The sequence below is a fragment of the Sceloporus undulatus genome, chromosome 2, assembly GCF_019175285.1.
Source record: "Sceloporus undulatus isolate JIND9_A2432 ecotype Alabama chromosome 2, SceUnd_v1.1, whole genome shotgun sequence".
NCBI lineage: Eukaryota > Metazoa > Chordata > Lepidosauria > Squamata > Phrynosomatidae > Sceloporus > Sceloporus undulatus.
The window spans coordinates 8,403,942-8,428,456 of NC_056523.1; the positions used below are offsets into that span (position 1 = coordinate 8,403,942).

The 24,515-nt window shown below is 43.5% G+C and overlaps 1 pseudogene; it reads left to right on the forward strand.

The window, feature by feature from the left end:
* The first annotated feature begins 5,584 nt into the window (after positions 1-5,584).
* LOC121922023 overlaps positions 5,585-24,515 on the forward strand; it is a 26,638-nt pseudogene continuing 7,707 nt past the window's right edge.

Sequence of the window (24,515 nt, forward strand, 5' to 3'; positions counted from 1 at the left end):
CATCATATGCTTTTAATATCAGAGCTGTATTTTATTCCTTTTTGTATATTGCCTTTAGAAGAAATTGGGCACCTCAAACCTCTTCCTCTGCTGCAGTAGCTTTGGTTGGCCTTGGAGCTCCCTTAGGTCAGAGGCCTCAGGTTGGAGCAGGTTTCCCTTTGACATCCCAGTTCATGTACAATGGTTCCCAAACTTTGGTCCTCCGGATATTTGGGAGGTCCTACACCCCTGGAGGAGCAAAGTTTGGGAATCGCTTCTCTAGACTATAGAGAGATTATCCTATATTCATGAGGATATTTTGGAATCCACCAAAAAGACACCAAGGGACAAAGGAAACGTGGGTGAGGCTTCTTCAGCTTTTCTCTTAGGAAGATGAAATGGAAAAGAAGATGGCAGCCAATGCAGTTCTGTGACACCTTTTAAAACTATGTATGTCTTTGATTCCTAATAAAAACTTTATGTATGTGTTTGCTCCTAATAAAACTTAATAAAATGTGACACCTTTTAAAACTGTCTCTGGTTTCAAATAAAATAAGAAAACCTAATAAAAATAAGTGTCTTTTTTTCTCTCTTCAAGAACATCTTTTTCACATTTGCACCCCTATATGAGGCTTTGGAAGTGGAGAAGATAGGCTATTTGGCATCGACCTGTGGGAAAATGCTGGGCTCACCCCAAGGACTCTAGATCCCATGAGGCTGAGTGATGGGAACTGCAGACTAAGAAGAGCCCAAATAACCCAAGGCCTGTCTATTGGTGGGAGACTGGTCTGTGGCCATCCAGTTACACCAGTGGGGACTAGAAATAAGAAAGTAATGCCCAACCAGCCCAGAAAAGATGGATTTATTGACAGGGGATCTGGATGCTGAATTGCAGAGTTTTCTCACTGCTGCTAAGAGACCCAAGGTTTCTCTGGTTCTTCACTCTGTTCCCAAAATAGCCAAACTGTTGCCTATGGGTAGCTCACAAGCTGGATGGAGGTTCAGCTGCTTCCCCTCTGGAGGGAACCTTTTCATTTCCTTGAAGGCTCCAAAGTAAATCACATGGTTTGGGCCATAAAGGTAGCCATCGCCTCCTTTGCTCTTCTCAGACCTTTTTCAAAAGGCCTGCTCTGAATTACTTATGAAGAATGGCAAAAGAGCAAAACTTTGGGTCAGAAGCAAGCCTGGCTTGGCTTGAAATGGGCTGATAGTTCAAAAGGTAGCCAAACTCATAAAGGCTAATTTAGGGGGTGTTCCCACTTGCGATTTGAAACGATTTTAAATACAGCAGTTTGTTTTAAAGCGATTCAAAATAAAATGAGTGTTATCCCGCTTATCAAATCGCTTTATTTGTATTGTTCCCATTGACGTTACGTTTTAATTCGCAGTAATTGACCCAGTTTTGTTCCCATTCACGGATGAATCGGTGTATATTTAAATCGGTTTTGTAAATTTTTTGTTCACATTCACTTGTTTCGGCTGTCGATCAAAACGATGTCATCATGACGTCACATTAATTCGGAGTAACATACACCGATGTAACATGCACCTGCGTTCCCACTACCTGGCCGTTTTTAAATCGTGTTTAATTTAGTGGTTGTTTTTTTAAAAGAGCCAATCAGGAGGAGCTTAAGCTCTTAAAAGTGCTAAGCGCCCAAGCCTTTAAAAGAGTCCTGTAATTTCCGGTCTCTCTTACTTTTGTTATTAGCGCTGATCATATCTGGAAGCATGGCCCCTCGCCAGGACCAGGGAGTCGAACAGATGTTTGTGTTAATATGCATGCTTATTCAAAACTTGATGCAGCATACAAGACATTTGATGGTGATGTATGATGGTGCGCATCACGCAGAATTCAATGCTTATCTTGATATTATGGATGGCATGCTTTCTTCCTTTTTGCTAGCAACTCAGATGAACTTAGAACCAATGCTGAGAAGGTGGTGGATATACCCCAAGACTGATGTACACTGGAACGTTTACACCAAAACTGTCTGGTTGGACTGGATGTGGAAAAGGTACTTCAGAATGCCGCGGTCGGTATTTAATATGATTGTGGAGGAGCTGCGTCATCATCTAGCCCGCCGCGACACACGGCTGCGAAAGGCAGTTCCTGTCAATAAGCAGGTGGCCATGGCCATACTTTACCTCTTCCATAAAGGTTCCTACTCCACCGTGGCAACTTTTTTTGGAGTTGACAAGTCAACGGCTTACAAGGCAATAATACAAGTGCTACTATGTATGGAGATGGTACTACTGTGGAGGGCGGTTTACCTCGGTGATTACAGAAAGGTATGTTGATTTGTCTGTCTGCATGTCTATCTATCCAATCGGTCTACCCAATGTACCTATCTAGTTAGTCTGTGTCTGTCTGTCTGTCTGTCTCTCTCTATTCCATAGCATAGGAATCATAGGACAGCCAGCGTGTTGAAAGGGGTGTGAACGCTGGATTATGACTCTTGTCACGGAAACCCACTGGGTGACCTTGGGCCAGTCACACTCTCTCAGCCTCTGGTGATGGCCATGGCAAAAACCTACTTACTGTAATCCTATTCTATTACTCACTATTCTTAGATAGCTCTGCAGTGAAAAAGTTGAGATAATAGTTTACTTTTTATTATTCATACTGATTGACAGGGGGAGTGTGACCCTGTTGGTGCTCTTAGACCTCTCAGCGGCTTTCGATACTATAGATCACAGCATCCTCTTAGACCGCCTGAGGGGGTTAGGTATCGGGGGCACTGCCTTGCAGTGGTTCCGGTCCTTCCTCTCGGGCAGGTCTCAGAGGGTGCTACTCGGGGACTGTAGCTCCAGTAAGAGGTACCTCACTTGTGGGGTTCCTCAGGGGGCTATTTTGTCCCCGATGTTTCAGAATGGTTGCCTGTACTGATTTACATCAGTCAAATGTGGCATCTGGAAGGTTATATATATAAATAAATCATATTACAGTGGTACCTCGGGATACGAAATACCCAGGTTACGAAATTTTCGGGATACGAAAAAATCCCATAGGGAATCATTGTTCCGGGTTACGAATGTTTTTTCGGGTTACGAAAAAACTTTTGGTGCTTTTTTCGGCTTTTTCGCACGGAATCGCGGCTTTTCCCCATTAGCGCCTATGGCAATTCGGCTTACGAAGGCTTTTCGGGTTACAAAAGCGGCCGCGGAACGAATTAATTTCGTAACCCGAGGCACCACTGTATATGGTTTATTATAGGAGGAACGTTGCATTAGGAGCAGGCAGACGTTGGGTTGTAGAGTCTTCACTCCTTTTCCCTCTCTGATTGAGCTGGGCCCTCCTATGTCAAAAGTCAGGTTTACCATTGAAATACTGCAAATATGGAGTATTCAGGAGGGTTTTTTTTAAAGATTAAAAAGAGCCCTTACATTTGTTAAGGGTCAGTCTCTCATACAGGTTTTTTCTCTTCCATTCGTTCTCAACTTTCCACTCTTAGTCCTCCCGTACCTCCCTCCATGGTGCTTTCTGAGCGGATTGCTTTCACCCACATGGGTGGGAACTAGCTGATCTCAGGTGTCCTTTCCACATCCAAGAATCCTTCTCCATTGGGGAATCAAGAGAGGGAGACATACAGTGCAAGGTGTGGGGCAGATCTCATCCCCATCCAAAGCAGCCAGGATCAGGCCTAGTGCTATTTCTTGGTCCTTCAAAGGTCTCCTTTCTCCTGTTTCTGGTTGCCCAAGAGGAGCCCGCTCTGAGCTCATCCACAGAAGGCCAGTCATCTCCAGACATTGGAGAGATGCAGGAGTGGAGAGCAAGTGGTCCAGAGGATGATGACAGTGAGACTCTCCTGTTTCCTAAAGAAAGGTTCCTTCACGGGCCTGAGATCACATCTGTTTTGAAGCTCCTTTCTTGGCTGAATTGGGATGAAGCTTCTTTTCTCCTTCCAGGAATCTCAGCGGCTCCTCGGCATCTCCAAGGTATAGAGAATTTATCAAGAACATCAGCAACAGGGGAGGATTGGAAAAATAGTTGCCTTGGTTCTCTTGCTGACCCTATTGTATATTTAGGGAGTTGTTTGTTGTTTCTCATCTCTGTCCTTAAAATGAAACACTAAATGTTTAATTAATTAGCATCTGGTTAAGAGGGCTGAGCCCTAAATCAAAAGAGGATTTAAAGGCCCAATAGTATGACCACATAATTTGGTGGCACATTCTAACTCACTCACACAACTATATAAATATGTGAAGTTAAAGGCTTTCATGGTCGGCATCCATAATTTTTTGTGGGTTTTTCGGGCTCTGTGGCCATGTTCTAGAAGAGTTTCTTCCTGACATTTTGAAGGCATCTGTAGCTGTCATCTTCAGAGAATTTTCTGAAGATGCCAGCCATATTTCTGAAGATGCCAGCCACAGATGCTGGCGAAATGTCAGGAAGAAACTCTTCTAGAACATGACCACAGAGCCTGAAAAACCCACAAAAACTATATAAATATGCTTTATAACCTGAGACTTTAATGCCACTCTAAATTGCATCTGAAGGAGTGGGTTTATTTCCATGTGGATATTCCCAATTTTGTGGAAGACAATTATGGCAGCCCTACTCCCAAACTCTGTTCCTCCAACTGCTTTGGGCTTAGCTCCCAGAAGCCTCAGCTACTTTGGCCAACGATCAAGGATTCTGGGAGCTGAAGTCCAAAAGTCTGGAGGCACAGAGTTTGGGGACCAGTGCTTTAAACATTACCCTTCCAGAGCAACTACTGTTGTTATTAGTCAGTTTATTGTTGTGTGCCTTTTAAGTCAGAGGGCCAGTGTGAATGGTGTACTGGTTTGAGTGTGGACTGAGCTCCAAAACACACTGCAGAAATAATCCAGTTTGAGACCGCTTTAACTACCCTGGCTCAGTGCTAGGGAGTTCTAGCAAATGTAGTTTTGTGAGACATTGAGCCTTCTCTGTCAGAAAGAGCTCTGGTGCCACAGTAAAACGACAATACCCAGGATTCCCTAGCACTGAGCCAGGGCAGTTAAAGCAGTCTCAAACTGGATCATTTCTGCAGTGTGTTTTGGACCTAAGACACTGGGAGGCCAGGGATTTTAATATGTTATAATTTAATTTATAATTGTTTTAACTCCTCAAATTGTTTAATTATATATATATATATATTGTTTTTAATTACATTGTTTTACATATGTGTTGCTCGCCGCCTTGAGTTGGGAGAAAGGCGGGATATAAGAAAATAATAATAACAATAGTAATGGAAACCCAGTGGAGTGACCTTGGGCAAGTCACACTCTCTCAGCCTCAGAGGATGGCAATGGCAAACCCCCTCTGAATAAGAAAACCCCGAAAAACAACAAGCCATTAAGACTCAGTGTTTTCAAAAACCTTCGTCCTCCAGATGTTTTGGACTTCATCTCCCAGAATTCCTGATTGTTGGCCCCGCTGGCTAAGGATTCTGGGAGTTGAAGTCCAAAAAACCCAAACAAACATGGAGGACCAAAGTTTGACAACCCCAGCTTTAAGCCTTTTCTGACTGGAAAGGGTTAAAACGAGAGAGAAGAGAAATTCCTAGAGAGGAAAGGAAACGAGAGCGGAAGTGGAGGCGACAGAAGCAGGAGTCGCGCTCCACTATAGAGCACTTCCTCTTCCGGTAGAGGCTAACGAGAGGAGGGCTAGAGCGGTGCTTCCTCTTCCAGCCGAGAAGGGAGCTGGGTTTAACTCTTTCTGGTGAGTTGCCTTTGGGGAAGGCAGGGTCTTTAGTATTAAGGGCTGTGTGTGTGTGTGTGTGTGTGTGTTGTGTGCCTTCAAGTTCTGCCAGGTCCTTCCTCCGAAATCTAACCTACAGCACCTAGTATTCATTAGTGGTCTCCCATCCAAGTGCTATCCAGGGCTGACCCTGCTTAGCTTCCAAGATCAGACTGAATCTGGTAACTTTCGGGTGTTTAGTATTAAGGGGTGTGTTTGTGTTTCCTTCATATTCTGCCTGTTCCTTCTTCTGAAATCTGCCCTACAGCGCCTGGTGTGTAGTTTTTTGTGGGTTTGGGGGGCTCTGTGGCCATGTTCTAGCAGAGTTTCTTTCTGACGTTTCGCCAGCATCTGTGGCTGGCATCTTCAGAGAGTGCTTTGCCTGGGAAAAGTTGGGTATATATATATACTGTGTGAGCCTGGGAATGCAGGAGTGACTTGCATGTGTGTTGTTCTGTGTTGATGGCTGGCCTCAGGCTGGGAAGCTAATGCAAATGAGGATTAATGTCAGGTCTGTTTTGACTAAAATATTGTCCTGCTCTTAGTGTATTGACAAGAGTTCATGTTTTCTTTTCTCCGCAGCACTTGGTGTCCTTCTCAGATGAGTTATTGCTGTGGCAGAATCTGGCAAAAGAAAGGGAAGCGCTCCTTCCGCTATGTTGGAGACCACCTTGGATTGTGGGCTGAAGATGGAACAGCAAGATATGGCTTGCTCTGACGTAGGCATAGGCCTCCGGATCATTCAGGTTGGCAGCAGTGGAGAATTCTGGGAAAGAACGGTACAGAAAGCCTTGGACAATGTTCCCGCAGACATACAGCGCCAGCGCTTCAGGCAGTTCAGTTACCAGGAGACCAAGGGACCCCGAGAGGTTTGCAGCCAACTCCACACTCTCTGCCACCAGTGGCTGAAGCCAGAGCGACACACGAAAAATCACATCCTGGACCTGGTGATCCTGGAACAGTTCATGGCCATCCTTCCCAAAGAGCTGGAGAGCTGGGTCAGGGAATGTGGAGCAGAGACCAGTTCCCAGGCGGTAGCCCTGGCTGAAAGATTCCTTCTGAGTCAAGCAGAGGGGAGGAAGCAGGAAGTGAAGCAGGAAGTGAAGCAGGTGAGAGCATCTCATCCTGGTGGATCTGTGGGGTTGAGAACAAACAGCGGTGGCTGGGGAGTTCTGGAGTTGGTGAACATTTTCTGTGATTCATGCATTGCTGAGGCACACTTTTCTATTTATCGTGTGCCTGTGCATTCTTCTAGATACATTGAATGATGCAGCTAGGATTGGCATCTGGGCTGAAATCTAGAGCCCTGGAGTCAGTTGAGGGTGGCAACCCATGTAACTACCCAGAAATCAAAAGATGAGGAGGTGGTAATAAAGGTGTTTAGTGTCAGCACCCATCCCAACATTGGGATGCTAAGACTGACATTGATTACCCCATGAACCTTTATTCCTCTCTTTAGAAGAGCAAACATCTAGATGGTGTCTCTCTCTGTCTCTCTCACAGTGTGAACACTATTTGAACACCATCTAGATGTTTATTCTTCTTTAAAATACAATTTATTTATTTAAAATACAATACACTCTGTGTGTGTGTGTGTGTGTGTGTATTAAAATACAGGTTGAGTCTCCCGTTTCCAGAATTCTGAAATTTGAAATATTCTAAAAAGCAAAAGTTTTTTTCATAGGTGGATGAGATTGTGACACCTTTGCTTTCTGATGGTTCAGTGTAGACAAATTTTGTTTCATGCACAAAATTATTTAAAAATATTGTGTAAAATTACCTTTGGGCTATGTGTATGTTAGGTTTATATGAAACATAAATGAATTTTGTTTTTAGACTTCAGTCCCATCTCCCAGATATCTTATGTACATATAAGCGAAAACAGGTATTCCAAAATCCAAAAAATAATCTGAAATCCCAAACAATTCTGATCCCAAGCATTTTGGATAAGGGGGACTCAACCTGTATTTTTCTTGCTTTGAAAACATATGGACCTGAACCCTGTTATTAGTTCCAACTAAACTAGGCCCATTGAATCAAAAGTTCCCTCCCTAGTGACTCACTATTCAGCAATGGATTCAATGGGGGTTCTCTAGTTGGGCCCAACCAGTAGGGTTCACACTGTGAGATCTAGATTTACAACCTGACAGTGCTTGTTCTTGGAAATTTTACTTTTTTGGATCATGAGGGATTCTGAGAGTTGCATTTCAAAAAAGCAACGTTCCCACATTATGCTTTCCCCAAGTGACTGCATTTAGCTTTAAAGTAGCACAAAAAACTCCAATTGTAAAAAGAATCCAATACCTTGGACTGCTAAAAAGACAAATGAATGGGTCTTAGAGTATGTCAAGCCTAAATTCTCACTAGAAACCAAGATAACTAAACTGAGGCTGGTGTACTTTGAAGATATCATGGGATGATGTGACTCACTGGAAAAATGAGTCACATATAGACAGGCCAAAATAAGGCTGCTTCGGGTCACTTTGGAGGTATGCTGTTTCAATTATGCATACGTACTAAGAGTCTTGAAGCTGTGCTAAAGCTGCGCTCTAGCCCTTAGAACTGGATCATAGCATTGGCACAGCTTCTGGACTCTTGGTACGCATGCATCATTTAAACAGCATAATTTCAAAGTGACCCGAAGCAGCTTTATTTTGGCCTGTCTGTATGGGGCCATAAATGTTCAGTAAAGTGGATGGCAATAGGAAAAGAGGAAGACCATATTACAGATAAATACAGTAAAAGAAGCTGTGGACTGAGCAGGGTAGTGGATAATTGGGTCTCTTGGAGGTCTCTCATTCCTAATGTGATACTACTTGAGTTTTTCTAATTTCTGACATTATCAAAGAATATGAACCCCACGATGATCTGTACTGTACTCATCCTTTTTCTGATCATTCTCTCTCTCTCTGCTCCATGGGATGCTCCCTGTCCTCCCCAGGAGCCAGACACATTTCTGGAAGTGTCCACCGATCTCCCTGAGCCAGAGAAGCTTCCATGTACACCAGTGATACCATCCCTTCGTAGTAGTGGAGCGGAAGTGGTTTCTGAACAGATGGATCAGGTAGGTGGAGTAACTTTTTTGGGCTGAAACTGGAGAACGTTGGATGCCCTGCACATCTACCTGAAAGAATCTTTATTTTTCTTTCTATGGAAGCTATCAGCAAGAGAGACTGTGAATGCTCTTTGTTCAAACAAGGCAGGACAGCACCCAGCAACAAGGCAGTCCCTGCCATTGGGGAAAGTATGGCAGTTGCCATAGACTAGAGGTTTAGAGGGTAGTAAAAAGGGTGGCCAGTTGTTATTTACTTTGTTATAGGGAGCATATAACTGTGCTACTGAAACAGCTCTTCTGGCTGCCGATCCATTTCCAAGCAGATTTCAAGGTGCTAGTTATGAGCTTTAAAGCTATGCATGGCTTGGGCCAAAACTATTTAAAGAGCTGTATCTTCCTGTAGAGCCTGCCCAAGTTCTAAGGTCCTTGTGGCAGGGATTACTTTCATTTTTACAACTATCAGAGGCACATTTGGTGAGGCCATGAAAGATAGCTGTTTTGGTTCCACAGTTTAGGGCAGCCACTCTTTTAAACGTTTGCAATGTATATTTTGAGAGCCTGAATGATGTAGTGGTTTTAGCATTGGGCTCTGACTCTGGAGACCAGGGTTCAAATCTTCACTTGGATATGATACTGCATGTCTTGACTTTACAGAGGGGTGCCACTTGCTGCTCTGCCTCAGTCACCACAATGCCTTGAACAGCCCTGTCTAAAGATGTCATAGATTCTATTTCTTGCACATCTTCCCTGAACTTGAAAGATCCATTCTCTTCCCATCTTGATGCCATCAAAACTCCCTGTTTGTGAATGTGTTTAAACAGGCAGGAGTTATGTTGCTCTCTGGGTACTGTGCAACTGCAATTCCCAGCTTTCTTCACTATTGTGTTCAGCTTTAATTGTCTTTCCTGAAAATGAGAACTGTGAAATGAACCAATGTGTATGAGGGCGTTTTGCTCTTTTTTAGGATCTAGGGCCCTGCAAGGAGGAGGCTGTGTACTTCAGTGAGGAGGACTGGGGCCAGCTGAGTCTGGATCAACAAACCTCCTGTCAGGAAGTTGTGGAGAAGAAGTGGGGAGGCACAGCCTCTCTAGGTAAGATTCCATTGTGTTTCTCTTGGAATACCAGTTTACAAGAGACAAACTAGTAATTGCAGAGCTTAGATGAAGCAATTTTTGAACTACAGTTCCCAGAATCTACTGCAGGCATGGCCACTAACTGCTAGTTGGGGTACTCTCTGAGAATTTTCTGGAAAAATGTCTATGTAGGCAGAGGATGTGGAAGTGCTCTAAGGTCTAATTCTGCCCCCATAGTCTCCCACGATTATCTATCCCTGATTTAGCTGCCCAACATCCCTTTAGAAACACTCTAGTTCTATGACCACGTGCTAAATTTCATAACCAGAATCTGAGCATAACCATCATCCAGCGTCCATTCTCATTTAATGTCAAAACAGAAAGGATTATTTATTGCGTGACTCTGCAGCTGTTGAAGCTAGGCGCTACAGTGGCCCCTTGGGAAATCTCTAAGTCTCCTCCCTAGCTATAACTTTCTGCAACAGATATTTCCACCCCTAAAAAATTGGAGTGGGGACATTTTCACCAGGTTTTTGAGCCAACTTCCAAGCTACTTCTAGCTTGAAGAAAGGCCTCTCCTGAGTCTAAAACGGCCTGGTCGACATGGCAAAATCACCTCTCCTCATACTCTGTAGAGGGGATTTAAAAAAAAAAATTGCTTGGACCATGGACTGGATCACAAAATCAGCCCTGGGGCCACATGCAGCCTGGGGCTCACATTTTCCCCACTCTTAGTATAATGCAGTGGTTCCCAACCTTTTCTATGCCCCACACCCCAAGGAAATGTTTGATTAATGTTTGCACCCCCTCCAAAACTAATATCACATTTGAAGACGAAGAAGTCTCATTTCTAACTTTCAAACCACAAGGTGAACCACATACAATACTGCTAGTGAATAAACTGAACTTTAAAAAAATAAGCTTTTATCTCTGCATAAAATGCCAATCTAAATTGAGCCATTAGATTCTAATTTATTTGGAGGTCTTTAAACAGAGTTTAAACAGGGGTATTGATTGTGAATTCTTGCATGGCAGGGGGTTTGACTGGATAGCCCTTGTGGTCTCTTCCAACTATGATTCTAAATTGTAAAATTCTCTCCTTTAGATTAAATAAAAAATGTAACAACTGTCTGTGCAACACAGCCACCTACTACCACTTCTCAAGGCACAGTGGGAACTGGCTGAGTAATGATTTGCGACTTGTCCCTTGAGAACACCAACCATTCTTTGTTGCACTCACACTCCCTGAAATTCTCTCTCTCACCCCCTGAAGGTGCAGGCAATCCAGATGGGAAACCCCTGTTTAATACCTGATAACATTCTCTTATTTTGTTGCTTCCAACAGCAATTATTTCAGTCTTAAAAAAAATCTTGTCCCATTTGGTTCTTGTCCCCACCCCCCACCCCCAGGAACTGATGGGCAGGAGAGTGAGAACAAAGGAGAACAACATAGGATGGTTTTGGAAAGAGCCAGAAGAACAATGTGGGAAGATCAGAGTACAAAAGCTGAAACAAAAGAGACAAGGAGGAACAAAACATCCGCTGCTCAGGGTGGTGATATCTCTGAAACCCCCACCCAGGAAAAAAACAATAAAGGAAAGGATGGGAGTTGGTGCCTTGTGTGTGGGAAAAGCTTCAGTAGTAAATCGAGCCTTAATCTTCATATGAGAACGCACACAGGGGAGAAACCATATAAATGCTTGGACTGTGGAAAAAGCTTTGGTCAGAGTGCACACCTTACATCACACCAAAGAATCCACACAGGCGAGAAACCATATGTATGCTTGGAGTGTGGAAAGAGCTTCAGCCAAAAAATAACCCTCACTTTTCATCAAGGAAGTCACACAGGGGAGAAGCCATATAAGTGTCCAGAGTGTGGTAAAACCTATAGTCGAAAGTCCTACCTGACTAGACATCAGCGCAGTCATACAAGAGGAAAACCCTACAAATGCTTGAAATGTGGGAAGTGTTTTAGTCACAGCCAGAACCTCCATTCACATCAGAGAATCCACCAAGGAGAGAAACCATACAAATGCCTGGAATGTGACAAGAGCTTCAATCAGAAGACAAACCTCACCAGGCATCGAAGAACTCACCTAGCAGAGAAACTGTAGAGCTGTCAAGAATGGAGGATAGAAAGCAAGCTTCTTTTTGAAATAGACTCAAAAGAGATGCATCTCTTTAGCTCAGGATAGGGACATCAGGAAATAGAGAGAAGCAGACAGTAAAGTGGAAATGGGGTGAGCATGTTGTGTGTTGGAAAGTTTTAGTAGTAACTCATAAGCATCTAAGAAAAGTTATGCTGGGGCACAGCAAAATTCTGTGTAGTCCAACATCTATCTGCAATGACCAGGTGAATGCATTGGGTAACTGGCAATAGGGGTTTCCCACTCATCCACACCACAAATAGTACGTATATGGGTGCATATTGTCTCTGAAACTGGAAGTAAGAGATAGTATCTTGATTAGTAGCCATTAGAAGCCATATCTTCCATGAATCTAAACCCCTGTCACAGCCATTCAGGTTGTCTTTCACCCATAATTTAACTGTGAGGATGTTGGAATCATTGAATTATGATCTTAGAATCACGTTTGAAGAGATCCCAAGGGCCATCCAGTTCAATGACCTCCTGTGCAGCAAGTCACAATGTAAGCACCCCCCAATAGATGCCCACCCAGCGTCTGCTTAAAAACCTCCAAAAAGGGAGACTCCACCACACTCTGAGGCAGCGTATTCCACTGTTAGAAAGTTCTTCTTGATGTCTGGGTGGAATATCTTCTTTAGATATTTGCTCCATCGTACATTTCATCCATCTTAAGTATCATAGAATCATGTTCATTCAGTCCATCAATTGGGGATGGAGCAAGCTTGTTTTCTGCTGCTCCTGAGAATCAGACACGGAGCAGTGGATTTAAGCTACAGGAAAAGAGATTCTACCTAAACATTAAGAAGAACTTTCTGATGATAAGAGCTTTTCAACTATGGAACATGCTACCTCAGAAAGTGATGGAGTCTCATTTTTTCATAGAATCATAGGCCCGAGACAGACAGGCAAAAAACGGACGTGGCTGCAGCAATTTAAGGGTTAGGGACCACACACCAACCACACAGTCCCTAACCCTAAAACGTACTGGCGGCAGCATCATGGCAGCGTCCCATCCACACAGGCGCCACTGTGATATCACGCACGTGCCGCATCCAAACAGCATGGCGCAGGCATGATGTCTGCAGCGGCCTGGCTGTGGCATGAAAAGGAGCTCCATTTTGGAGAGGATCATTCCCGCAGCAACCACACAGCTGCGGGAATGATCCTGAGGAGAAAGGGGCTGCCCCTTACTCCTCATGGCTCCCAGGGTGTACAGGGGCATGAAGCCCATAGAAACCCCTTTTCCAGGCAGCACTCCATTTTGCCGCTTCTCTTTGGCCTGGAAAAATACCAGATTGGGGCCACAGGGCTGCTGGTGAGGCTGCCCTAGCCCCAATCCAGCAGAAAAAGGGTGGTAGGATCATAGATTTTCATAGAGTTGGAAGGGACCTCAAGGGCCATCCAGTCCAACCCCATTCTGCCATGCAGGAACTCACAATCAAAGCATCCGCAACAGAGGCATCCAGCCTCTGTTTAAAGACCTGCATGGAAGAAGACTCCATCATCCTCTGAGGGAGTGTGTTCCAATGTCAAACAGCCCTTACTGTCAGGAAGTTCTCCTAATGTTGAGGTGGAATCTCTTTTCCTGTAGCTTGCATCCATTGTTCCAGGTCCTGTTCTCTGGAGCTCTATGATTCTTGCCATTTGAACCCATTAATTTATGTCCTAGCAGAAAACGAGCTCACACTATCTTTTACATGACTTCCTTTCAGATATTTCAAGATGGCTACCCAATCACAACTAAAGTGGAGTCTCATCCTCTGGAGGTTTTTAAACAGAGGCTGGATGGCCATCTGTCAGAAGTGCTTTGCTTGTGTCTTTGTGCATGGCAGAGTGTTGGACTGGATGGCCATTGAGATCTTTTCCAAGTCTATGGTTCCTAATCAGGCTAAGTGTACCCAGTTCCCTGTTCCATTGCCCATCTTGAATTCCAGACCTTTGATTATTTGGGTCTCTTTGATCTTAAGATCCTCCAGCTTGTCAATATCCCTCTTGAACAGTGGTGCCCAGACGCAGTTACAGTTCAGGTCAGACCCAAAATAGTTTTCATATCCAAATAGCCAAGGCCTGCTTTAGCAACAAAACAAGCCCTCCCAACAAGCCCATGTTCCCCTCAAAGATGAAAACATGGGGAAATTGTCCAAAAATTAAAATAGAAATGATTCTATATCAGATTGGGAATGTTAGTATAGTTCATCGGATTACATTGGGGTAGGGTGAGGCAATACACACACACATACACACACTGTGGTATAGTGGCTTGAGCGCTTGACTAGGACTCAGGGGAGGGGTAGGGTTCGAATCCCACCTCAGTCATGGACACCCATTGAGTAACCTTAGGCAAGTCACACTCAGTCTCAGAGGATGGCAATGATAAACCCCGTCTGAACATATCTTGCCAAGAAAAAACCCATGATAGGGTTGCCTTAGGGTCGCCATAAGTTAGAAACAACTTGAAGGCACACAATACACGACACAGGGTGAGCCAATTCCCCATTTAGCCATGAAAACCCACTGAGTGATTTCTGGTGAATCACGTTTTCAGCCCCAGCAAACCCTGTGATAGCCTTAGTCTTGCCATAAGTCAGAAAATAACTTGAAGGTACACAGCAACAGGGTGAGAATAGTCCCTGCCCTCCTTGCAGTTGCCCAGCCCTATTGTAGAGTGTACTTGGAAAGCCAGTCCCAGAAGCACTGTTTGAGAAGAGCAAATGACAGATGACATCCACCCTCTATTTAAAAACCTCCAAAGAAGGAGACTACCATACGTTGAGGTAGCCTATTTCACTGTCAAACGGGTGGGGGGGGACAGTTTTATTGGGGATTTTTTGTTTGTTTAAACTGGTTATGTCAGTTTAATAAATAATAATAATAATAAAAATTTTATTTATATACCGCCCTTCCTGAGATCAGGGCGGTTTACATCATAAAAACAACACAGGTTACAATAAAACATTAAAATTAACTACACATCAATGTAATAAAACAAGATAAAAGCCCCATTAGCCAGTCCTCTTGCAGAATACAAAGGATGGGAGGCCTACTAGGACTCTGATTGGGGGAATGCGGTCTTAAACAGAAAGGTTTTTAAATCCTTTCTAAATTGGGCCAGGGAGGTGGCCGTGCGGAGCTCTGAGGGCAGCGTGTTCCAAAGGGCCGGGGCAGCGATGGAGAAAGACTTCCTCGTGGTAGAGGTAAGCCTAGGTCTCTCCCCTTCCCCATTAATGTATAGGATTACACCAGTATAGGACTAAATCAGAAAATGTAGTCGCAAAACACAGTTCTGATGTTATGGCCACTAACTTAAATAATAATTGTTCTTTAAAATGTGCTCCTTTAAAGGAGGTTGTTTTGGTTGAATTTACATCGATGCAAGGATTTGTTTCTGAATGGCACTTCTTATGCTATAAAATAAGGTAATTAAAAAGAAGCAACTGGCACTGGATACAAGCCTAACAAAGAACAGCTGCCAATAAGCTGTTAAGATTAAAATGTTTAAATGCAAACAGTCACTGCTGTTCCAGTAAGAGGGCTGGAAAATGTAGTCATCCCTCCATAATCCACGAACTCTTTATCCCTGGCTTGAAAATATTTTTAAAATATATAAATCCCCAAAAGCAGACCTTGATTTTGCCATTTTATGTAAGGGACACATTTCATTATGCCATTGCATTGAATGGGACTTGAACGTTCACCAATTTTGGTATCCAGGGTGGTAGTGGTCCTGGAACTAAACCCCAGCTGATACCATGGTCCCACTGTAGTAATAATATCCAGACTTTTTTAAATAAGGATAATCAATTAAAATCCTAGGGGTGTTTTTTAAAGACATTTGCTTTAAGCCAAGCATTAAACCATCCATCCCTCTATCCTAGCCTTTGTTTTAGAATAAAGAGGTGTTTGAAAAAATTACTTTATAAATCTACAATTCCTGAAGTGAAATGACCAGTGTCTGTCCAGGGCAGGACTTCTGGGAATATTGGTGCCACTGTATCTTTTGAATGAATAGTTGACACAGGTCGCCTCTCCTAGCACTGTGTGTGGAGTGGCAAAAGAAAATGATGCCGAGGAGATGGTTCATGAGCATGTACTGAAAAATGTAGGAGAATAAAGCTTTAAAGTTACCTGGTCTATTTTGTTGCTTACAACTGTAGGTCAGACTTGGAGATGGACAGCCCTCGCATTCCATAAGTGAAGTTCTGGAGATTGGGAATTTGTACCCTGATTTTCTAGAAACGTTCTGATGACTGTGAGTGCCCGTAATGCAAAATGTTCAAAGCTACTACTTCTGACAACAAACTTTTCAAAGGAGTTTATCATATGGGATACTAAGGCGTGTTACAAACGCACACAAAGTATGCGCTCTGCGCGTACTAGGGTTAGAAAGGGGCGTGCTAGGGTTAGGAAGGGTTCTTAGCTTCCTCACGGCCCCTAACCCTAGTACGCGCAGAGCGCGTACTAAATGGCGGCCCCCGTCCACACGGGGCCGCCATTTTGATGTCTCGGACACACAGCGTCCAGACGTGGTGTGCTGGAAGTAACTCCCTGAGTGCACGCCTCACACCTCACGGCGCCACTTCCAGGGGCCAAAAAGGAGCGCCATTTCAGCACTCCTTTTTAGCTGCACCGGGAAGCCTCGCGGTCTGGCCGCTGGGCCTTCTCGGCGTAGCTAATGATGGCAGCAGCAGACCGCCCTCTTTAGGGCGGTCTGTAACGTGCCTAAGTGCCCAAATCTCGTGCAGAAACTGGATTTAAATATCCCATAAAAGTGGGGTCGTTTTCAGACACATCGGGGGCAGTGAGTATTAATCCGGCATTAACCTGGGAAAATCCCAAACGTAAAAAGTGGCCAATTTTGTCCACTTTCTGTGCAGGCCAATGCTGTCGATGTGTCTGAAAACGATTCTGCTTTTGAGGGATTTGTCCAGTTTCTGTGTGGGTTAATTTCTGATGAATGCTCAATGCATCTGAAGAAGATCCCGCTTTGGTGGATTTAAATCCCATTTCTGCACGGGATTTGGCTGATTCCCTCCCGTGTGATAAACTCCATACATTTTAAAGAGGCAATGAGAAATGGAGTGTCTCATTGATTTAGGGTTGGGGAAAGTATTCATTTGCAGCCGTTTGTTTGTTTGTTTGTTTTCTATCCCAACCCAAATTGGCTTACAGTATCAATTAAAACATATTTGACAGACCTACAAAGTAACTGAAACTAATGAAGTAAGCCAAGTCAGGATATGACAAAGTTTAATTAGCTTTAATATTTTCATATATATAGCTAATACAATGCGTTCTTGTTGCTGTGCACGTTCAAGTTGTTTCTGACTTATGATGACCCTAAGTTTTGTTCACAGCTAACAACAACAGAGCAGTTCAACTTGTGGGTTCAGACGTGGCATGAGGTTCTGTTAAGGCAGAATATAGTTGGGATCCCAGATTTTTTTTTCTTTTACCCTGGTGAGAGGAGGACCAAAATGCTGCGGAAAGCAGCAAGTGGTCTCCATTCAGAACTTGGGAAAGGTAGTTTTTGGACCACAGCTGTCAGAATCCACTGACCTACTCGGTTGAGGGATTTTGGGAGCTATGGTCCAAAAAAGTAACTTGTTGGCTGCTGGAGATTCTGGGAACTGTCATCCAAAATCCAAGTAACTTTTCCAAAATCTGGCTTCATGTTACTGCTTTTACTAATTAATTTCTTCATACTTACTCCGAAGTAGAGTAGTTAAAGTCAATAAACAATATGTGGGATTGCAGGGTTTGATTCCTAAAGACAAGAGATTTCTTTCATAGAATGTTGTACTCTACAAAAGTACATTTCCCAAGCTCTGGCTTCATGTTACATCCAGCTTTCACTTCCTACTTAATTTCTTTTTGCATTTACTCACCAATAGATGTCACCATAGCACTGGATTGCCTCTTTTCATTCCTAAACACAGATTTCTCCTGTGGATTCTGTAAGCTGTCATCACATAAAAGGAATTTTTCCAAGCTCTGGTCTTCTAAGAGTTAACTCAGCCTTCTCCCTCCCACCTCACCCCTCCCATCCTATCACCTTTGGCCATGTTTTGAACCCAAATCTCCACCCTCCCCAGAGTAAGCAGAGGAAGTACTGTATGGGAAATGTAGTCCAGTTCTTCCTGGGTTGACCTTGTTGTGTTTCCTTTCAGCTCTGCACTTGACTGCTTGGTCTTCGGATCGATGGAATCAGTCTTCCTCTAATGCTTTGTCCTCCCAACCTTGGACTCCATCTCCCATCAGCCTCAGGTAGGACTCCAACTCCCATTAGCCCCAGTAGAGTGGCTGAGGAATTATGGGGACATGGTGATGGCTGAAGAATTATGGGCGGTGTAGTTCAATGCATGTAGTAGGTGTAGTTCAGTGCCTCTCAAGGTCATCTTGATGCAGGGATGAGGAATGGGAGAGATTTGGAGTGATGCTGCAGGTGGGGGATAATAGGACCTGTGATCCCATGCACACACACACCTGGAGAGGGACAGATTTTTGGGGGAAAAGGCTGGATGACGTGAACCAAAGGAGGTGGGCTCTGAGAGAGGAAGGACATCTGCAGCAGATGCAGGGAGGTGGCTTTCTGCTTCCTTCCCCACAGCTGAGCAGCCTGCTTCTGAGCAGCCCCTGCCCCCTTTCTGTGGGGCCGGGAGAGGAGGGAGTGGTGGTGCCCTTTGTTTCCTCAAGGCTGCAGGACCTGGTGAGTTTCTCCCCCTCCATCAGCTCCCTGAGCATTTTGGCTGAAGGAAGTCACAGAACTGCAAAGAAAGAGAGTGGGAGGGCGGAGAGAAATGCAAGGCAGGAAAGCCTGTGGAAGAGTGGGTGGGTGGGTGTCCGTCTGCCTGCCTGCCTTCCAGGTCACCTGTATAGTGACCCCAGAAATATGCACGGGGTTTACTTAGACAAGGAAACCTAAGATGTGGATTTTGCAAATTCTTTCCTCTGAAATTGAGCCTGCAGTACCTGGGATGTATTGGCGGCCTCCCATCCAAAAGACTAACTAGCGTTAACCCTGCTTAGCTTCCACAATCAGCCAGGGCCTGGTGCCTTGAGTACTGAGAGGCTCTTGCATGCATTTTGTTATTTCAAGGCACCAGCACATGCACACCCTACCATGGAGAGCAGCCCAGTTTTAAAAAAGCAAAACCCAAATCTAATACAAAATGCCATCTTTTGTTGTTAGAATATATAGAATCAAAGAATCATAGCGCTGACAGAGAACCCAAGGGCCGCCCGGTCCAACACTCAAACATCCCCGACAGATAGCAATCTAGCTTCTGTTTGAAAACCTCCAAAGAAGGAGATTCCACTTAACTTCAAGGCAGCGTTTTCAATTGCTGAATAGATCTTGCTTTCAGGATGTTCTTCCTAAGGTTTAGGTGGAATTTCTTTTCTGGTAGGTTGAATCTATTTGTGTCCAATCTCTGCAGCACCAGAAAACAAACTTCTTTGTTATCAAGTGAGCCCTTAATATCTGCTGGGGTTTGGATCCAGGAACAACCACACACACCCCTATGAATATCAAAATCCATGGATGCTCAAGTCCTATTATATACAGTGTGGACACGTTCCAGTTTGCCCACATCTTTCTTGAACTGCGGTGCCCAAAGCTGGACACTGTATTCCAAAGTGAGGTCTGACCAAAGCAGAATAGAAGTGTCAAGGTATGCCATTGAATATTAAAATTAGGATTGTCCATACATTACTTCCCATTTCTATGTATGGTTGTGAATTGTGTTAGAATAATACAAGTAATTTTATTTCCCATCACCATGTATGGATGTGAGAGCTTCCCTTCACCTCTCCTAGCATTATGGTTTGTTTTTTTGCAACAAGTTGTGCCTTCTCATGGTGTGATCGAAGTATGCCAGCCTCAATTTAGTCATCTTGAACATAGAGAGATCTTGTAGCACCTTTGAGGCTAACTGAAAGAAAGAAATTGGCAGCATGAGCTTTCGTAAACTTCAGTCTACCTCTTCAATACATCTGAGGAAGTAAACTGAAGTCTATGAAAGCTCATGCTGCCAATTTCTTTCGTTCAGTTAGTGTCAAAGGTGCTACAAGATCTCTCTATGTACTGATTCTACAGACTTACACAGCTATATCTTTGAATTAGTCATCCTGGGCTGTCTTTTTGGCTGTCCATGGTCTTCCCAGCACTCTTCTCCAACACCACATCTCAAATGAATTGATTTTCATCCTGTTTGCTTTCTTAATTGTCCAGATCTCACTCCATACATGGTGCTAGGGAATACGATGGCTTGTGCAGTTCTAACTTTTATGCACAGTTGCATATCTTTACATTTTAGCATCTTTTCTAGTTCTTTCATAGCTCCCCATTCTTAGTCTTCTGATTTCTTGATTGCAGTCTCTGCCCCAAACAATGTTTGATCCCAAATATGAGAACTCTTTTACTATTTCTGTTTCCTCAATGTCTAGTTTGAATTTGTATGAGTTCTCCATGGTCATTATTTTAGTTTTCTTTATGTTCAGCAACAAGCTTGCCTTTGCACTATCTTCCTTGATCTTCCTCAGTAGTTGCTCTAGGTCTGTGATGTTTTCTGCCAGTAGTTTGGTGTCCTCTGCAGTTGTTGAATGTGCTTTCCTCCTATTTTCACTCCTCATTCTTCTGTGTCCAAGCCTGCATTTAGTATTCTGGGAGCTATTATTCGTTTTAAAAAGGTAACTTCCCAAGCTCTGCCAATAAGGAAATGTTTTAGGTCCAAAAGGGATGGAAGGGGGCTGGGGAGACCAATGGGAGTCTGAGCCTGATGTTTATGATGTAAATTAGCTCTTTCTCTGCCTTCTCAAATGAACAAAGAGAACAGCCCCCTGTGCCCCAAAAGGAACAAAGATGGAGTTTTGAGCCAGGGGTATGTTGGAAAAAGACAGGAAGGGAGGTTTAAGCTTTAGAAAAATCTCATGTTTGGCAGTGTGGAGGGATACTCAGTTGATCAAATGCAGGTTTAGAGAATTTGCTCCTATATAAAGTGCCATATGCAAAGGGGTCTTGCAGCTCCTTTGAGACTAACTGATAGAATTTGGTAGCATGAGCTTTCCTACTTCCTCAGAAGTAGCCTCAAGTCTACAAAAACTCATCCTACAGCTTCTTTCTTTTAGTTAGTCTCAAACGGGCTGCAAGATCCCTTTGCACACTAATTTTCCTGACTAGCACATCAATAAAGTCTTTGAATAAAGTACTATGTTTATTGACTCCTTCTTGGTCCAATATAGCTCTTGAACGTGTGTGTATATATACTGTATATATATTTTAAAAATCAACTCAAAAGATTGGAGAAGCACGTAAAAATTCCAGCAATCCTTCCTACAGAGGAGACCCAATCCAGATAAGCCTTGTCCTTGACTCCTTTGTATCTTGAGAGACTGAGGAATACTTATATTATTGCTATCCAGGGGATAATCGTGTTGGCCTGTTACATCACAAAGCTGCTGTTGTTGTGGTGGTGGTGGTGGTGTGCCTTCAAGTTGTTCCTGACTTATGGAGACCATAAGGTGAACCTATCATAATAATAATAATAATAATAATAGGATTTATTTATATACTGCCCAATCACTGGGAATCCGAGCTGTTTACAACAGAGGGGATAATAGACGGTTATGGGGTTTTCTTAGCAAAATTTGTTTAGAGGAGGTTTCCCATGGCCTTCCCCTGAGGCTGAGAGAGTGTGACTTGCCCAAGGTCACCCACTGAGTTTCATGACCCAAGCTGGGATTTGAACCTTGGTCTCCAGAATCAAACCACTATGCCACGCTGGCTGTCTGTGAAGAAGCTAATAGTACCTTAAAACCAACCATTAAGCTGCCAAATGCTTTTGCAGGCTTCAGCCCATTTCATCAGTGGCATGGGAAGTTGCTTAGTTTGACAGTTATTTCTGTGTGCATGGGTAGGGAACTAATAGAATAATTAGAGTTTGAAGATAACCAGAGGTCCTGTAGACGGGTCCCCCGCCACCAGTGCACAAATCACTGTTGAAGAACAGATAAGCAAACTTACAAAACAGATAGTTATCTTTAATGTTTTATGAACTGCCAATTGATGGGACGATTTGTTAAAACAATCAGTGTTAACATAATTGTCTCTGTCTGTACCTTTTGCATATCTGTGTGTTGTGTGCCTTCAAGTTGTTCCCAATTTATGGTGCCCCTCAAGTGACCCTATCATGGGGTTTTCTTGGCAAATTTCTTCAAAGAGGGTTTGCCATTACCATCCTCTGAGGCTGAGAGCATGTGACTTGCCCACCTTGGCAATCTTCCTGCCCATTCAAGAATGTCAGTGACTTCATCTGCCATATGAGATAACACTCCTTGCATCCAGTGACTGTTCCCATCTTCAGAGGCTAGGCAAGCCTCTTCCTAGAAACCATTTTTTATTGGAGGGTGTGCTTTGGTTATTTTGATGATGGTGTTAAGGTTGTTATGGGGTAAGGCTGTTTGCTTGTGGAAGTTGTTTTCTGATGCTCCAGAGAATAGGACATGGAGCAATAGATTCAAACTACAGGAAAAGAGTTTCCACCTGAACATGAGGAGGAACTTCCTGACAGTAAGAGCTCTTTGACAGCGGAACGCACTCCCTCAGAGAGTGGTGGAGTCCCCTTTGGAGGTCTTTAAGCAGAGGCTGGATGGCCATTTCTCAGGTATGCTTTGATTGTGAGTTCCTGCATGGCAGAGGGCTGGACTGCATGGCTCTTGAGGTCTCTTCCAACTCTATGATTCTATACTCTCTGCATTCCATTCTTTTCATTTCTTGTAAAGCTGCTATTACTAGGGTTGCTTGTGACACTGAAAAACTGTAGGAAAGGGCAGGCAGAAACAAGTGTCTATTTTCTGTTCTATTTTATTGGCATGACATTTCCAAACTGGTTTTTCTTACTGGTTTCTCATAGTGGCTTACCATTTTCTCCTGCTATACCTTATCAGTGCTATCCTAAATGCTGAACTTCATTAAAAGAAATGGGGTTCAGCACCTTAGGCATTTCCTCTGAAGTTTGAATTCTGACCAGAGTGGATTCCCTGTTCCTCTAACACTGACTCTACCAGCCTCCACTAAGCTTCATCCCATCTTAAGAGTTGGAATTGCTACTTATTCAGTGAAGACTTTGTTGGTTTTTTCAGGACTTGCTCCGTTTGAAGGCTTTCTCCCCCGTTTGGAACACAGACCAAAGATGGATGAGGAAGACCCAAAGGAGGCCAACGAGGAGAATTCTGGGATGACCAGCTCAGCAAGTAGGGTCCTCTTTTTGCTGTTGGTTGAGAAATAAACTGTTTACAAGTGTTAAATTTTCAAATGGCAAACCAAACAAACATACAAACAAACAAAATACCATGGAGTCAGCAGATGGTGGTTCGCCTTTCAACAGGCAATGAATCCACTGGATTCTAGTCTGAACTTCAGAGGCACTAGCCAAATTGTTGAGCCTTCCTCTGCTTTCCAAAAATAGGCTCAGCACCTTTCTTGGATAGCACTTTTATAGTTCAGACTAAAACATGGAATGAGTTCACTATCCTACTGACATGGAAGTCATCAGCTGCCACTTGCATGAAATCTATGCCTCTCTGCAAGTGAAGCTGAATTGGGTCTGAGAGATCATACAATCCAACCTCCTTGCCCATTTTAAAGCTGCTATTGTTGTTCTTGTAGTAGTTATGCACTTTCGAGTTGCTTTCAACTTATGGCAACCTGAAGGTGAACCTATTTTGGGATTTCCCTGGCAAGATTTGTTCAGAGGAGGTTTGCCATTGCCTTCCTCTGAGGCTGAGAGAGTGTCACTTGTCGAGCAGGGAATTGAACCCTGGTCTCCAGAGTCATAGTCCAACATTCAAACCATGTTGGTCAGTAGTCCAGGATTCTGGAAGCTGAAGTCCAAAATTTCTTAAAGAGCACTGTTTGGGGATCACTGGTTTTAAGGAACCTTGCCTTTTTGCTAAATTGTGTGATAATTGGCAAGACAGAGGCCAAGGTTTCACACCAGCGTGAACACCACATTACCCACGGAAGTAGTGAGTTGTGTACTGTTCAATATGACGGCTTAAATCTAATTGTAAGTCCCAACTAAAGTGGATCCATTGAATCAATGGGGCTTGCCTAAGTGTTGACTTACTACATTCCCATTGATTCAGTAGTCTATTCGAGTGAGGACTAAAAATCTGATTTAGACTTCAAAGATATAGCCGTATTGGTCTGTAGATTCAGTATGTATTGTATAGCATTGCATTGTAATGGTTTGTGTTGGATTGGATGGCAATTCATTATTATATTTACTTCCTGCCCATTTCCCAAAGTTAGGGTTCTAGGCAGCTTGGAAGATTAAAAAAAAAAATACATGTAAAAATCAATGTAAAAAACAAACAAGCAAAGAAAAAAAACCTTGCCAAGAAAACCCCTTTGGGTCACCGTAATTTGGAAATTATTTCAAGGCATACAACAACAGCAGGAGACGACAGTCCTTTGTTGTTGTTGTCAACAGCAAGAAGGGGAAATGCAAAAGTGGGCATTATACTGTCTTACAGAATTAAAACCATCCAAAATATTTCTA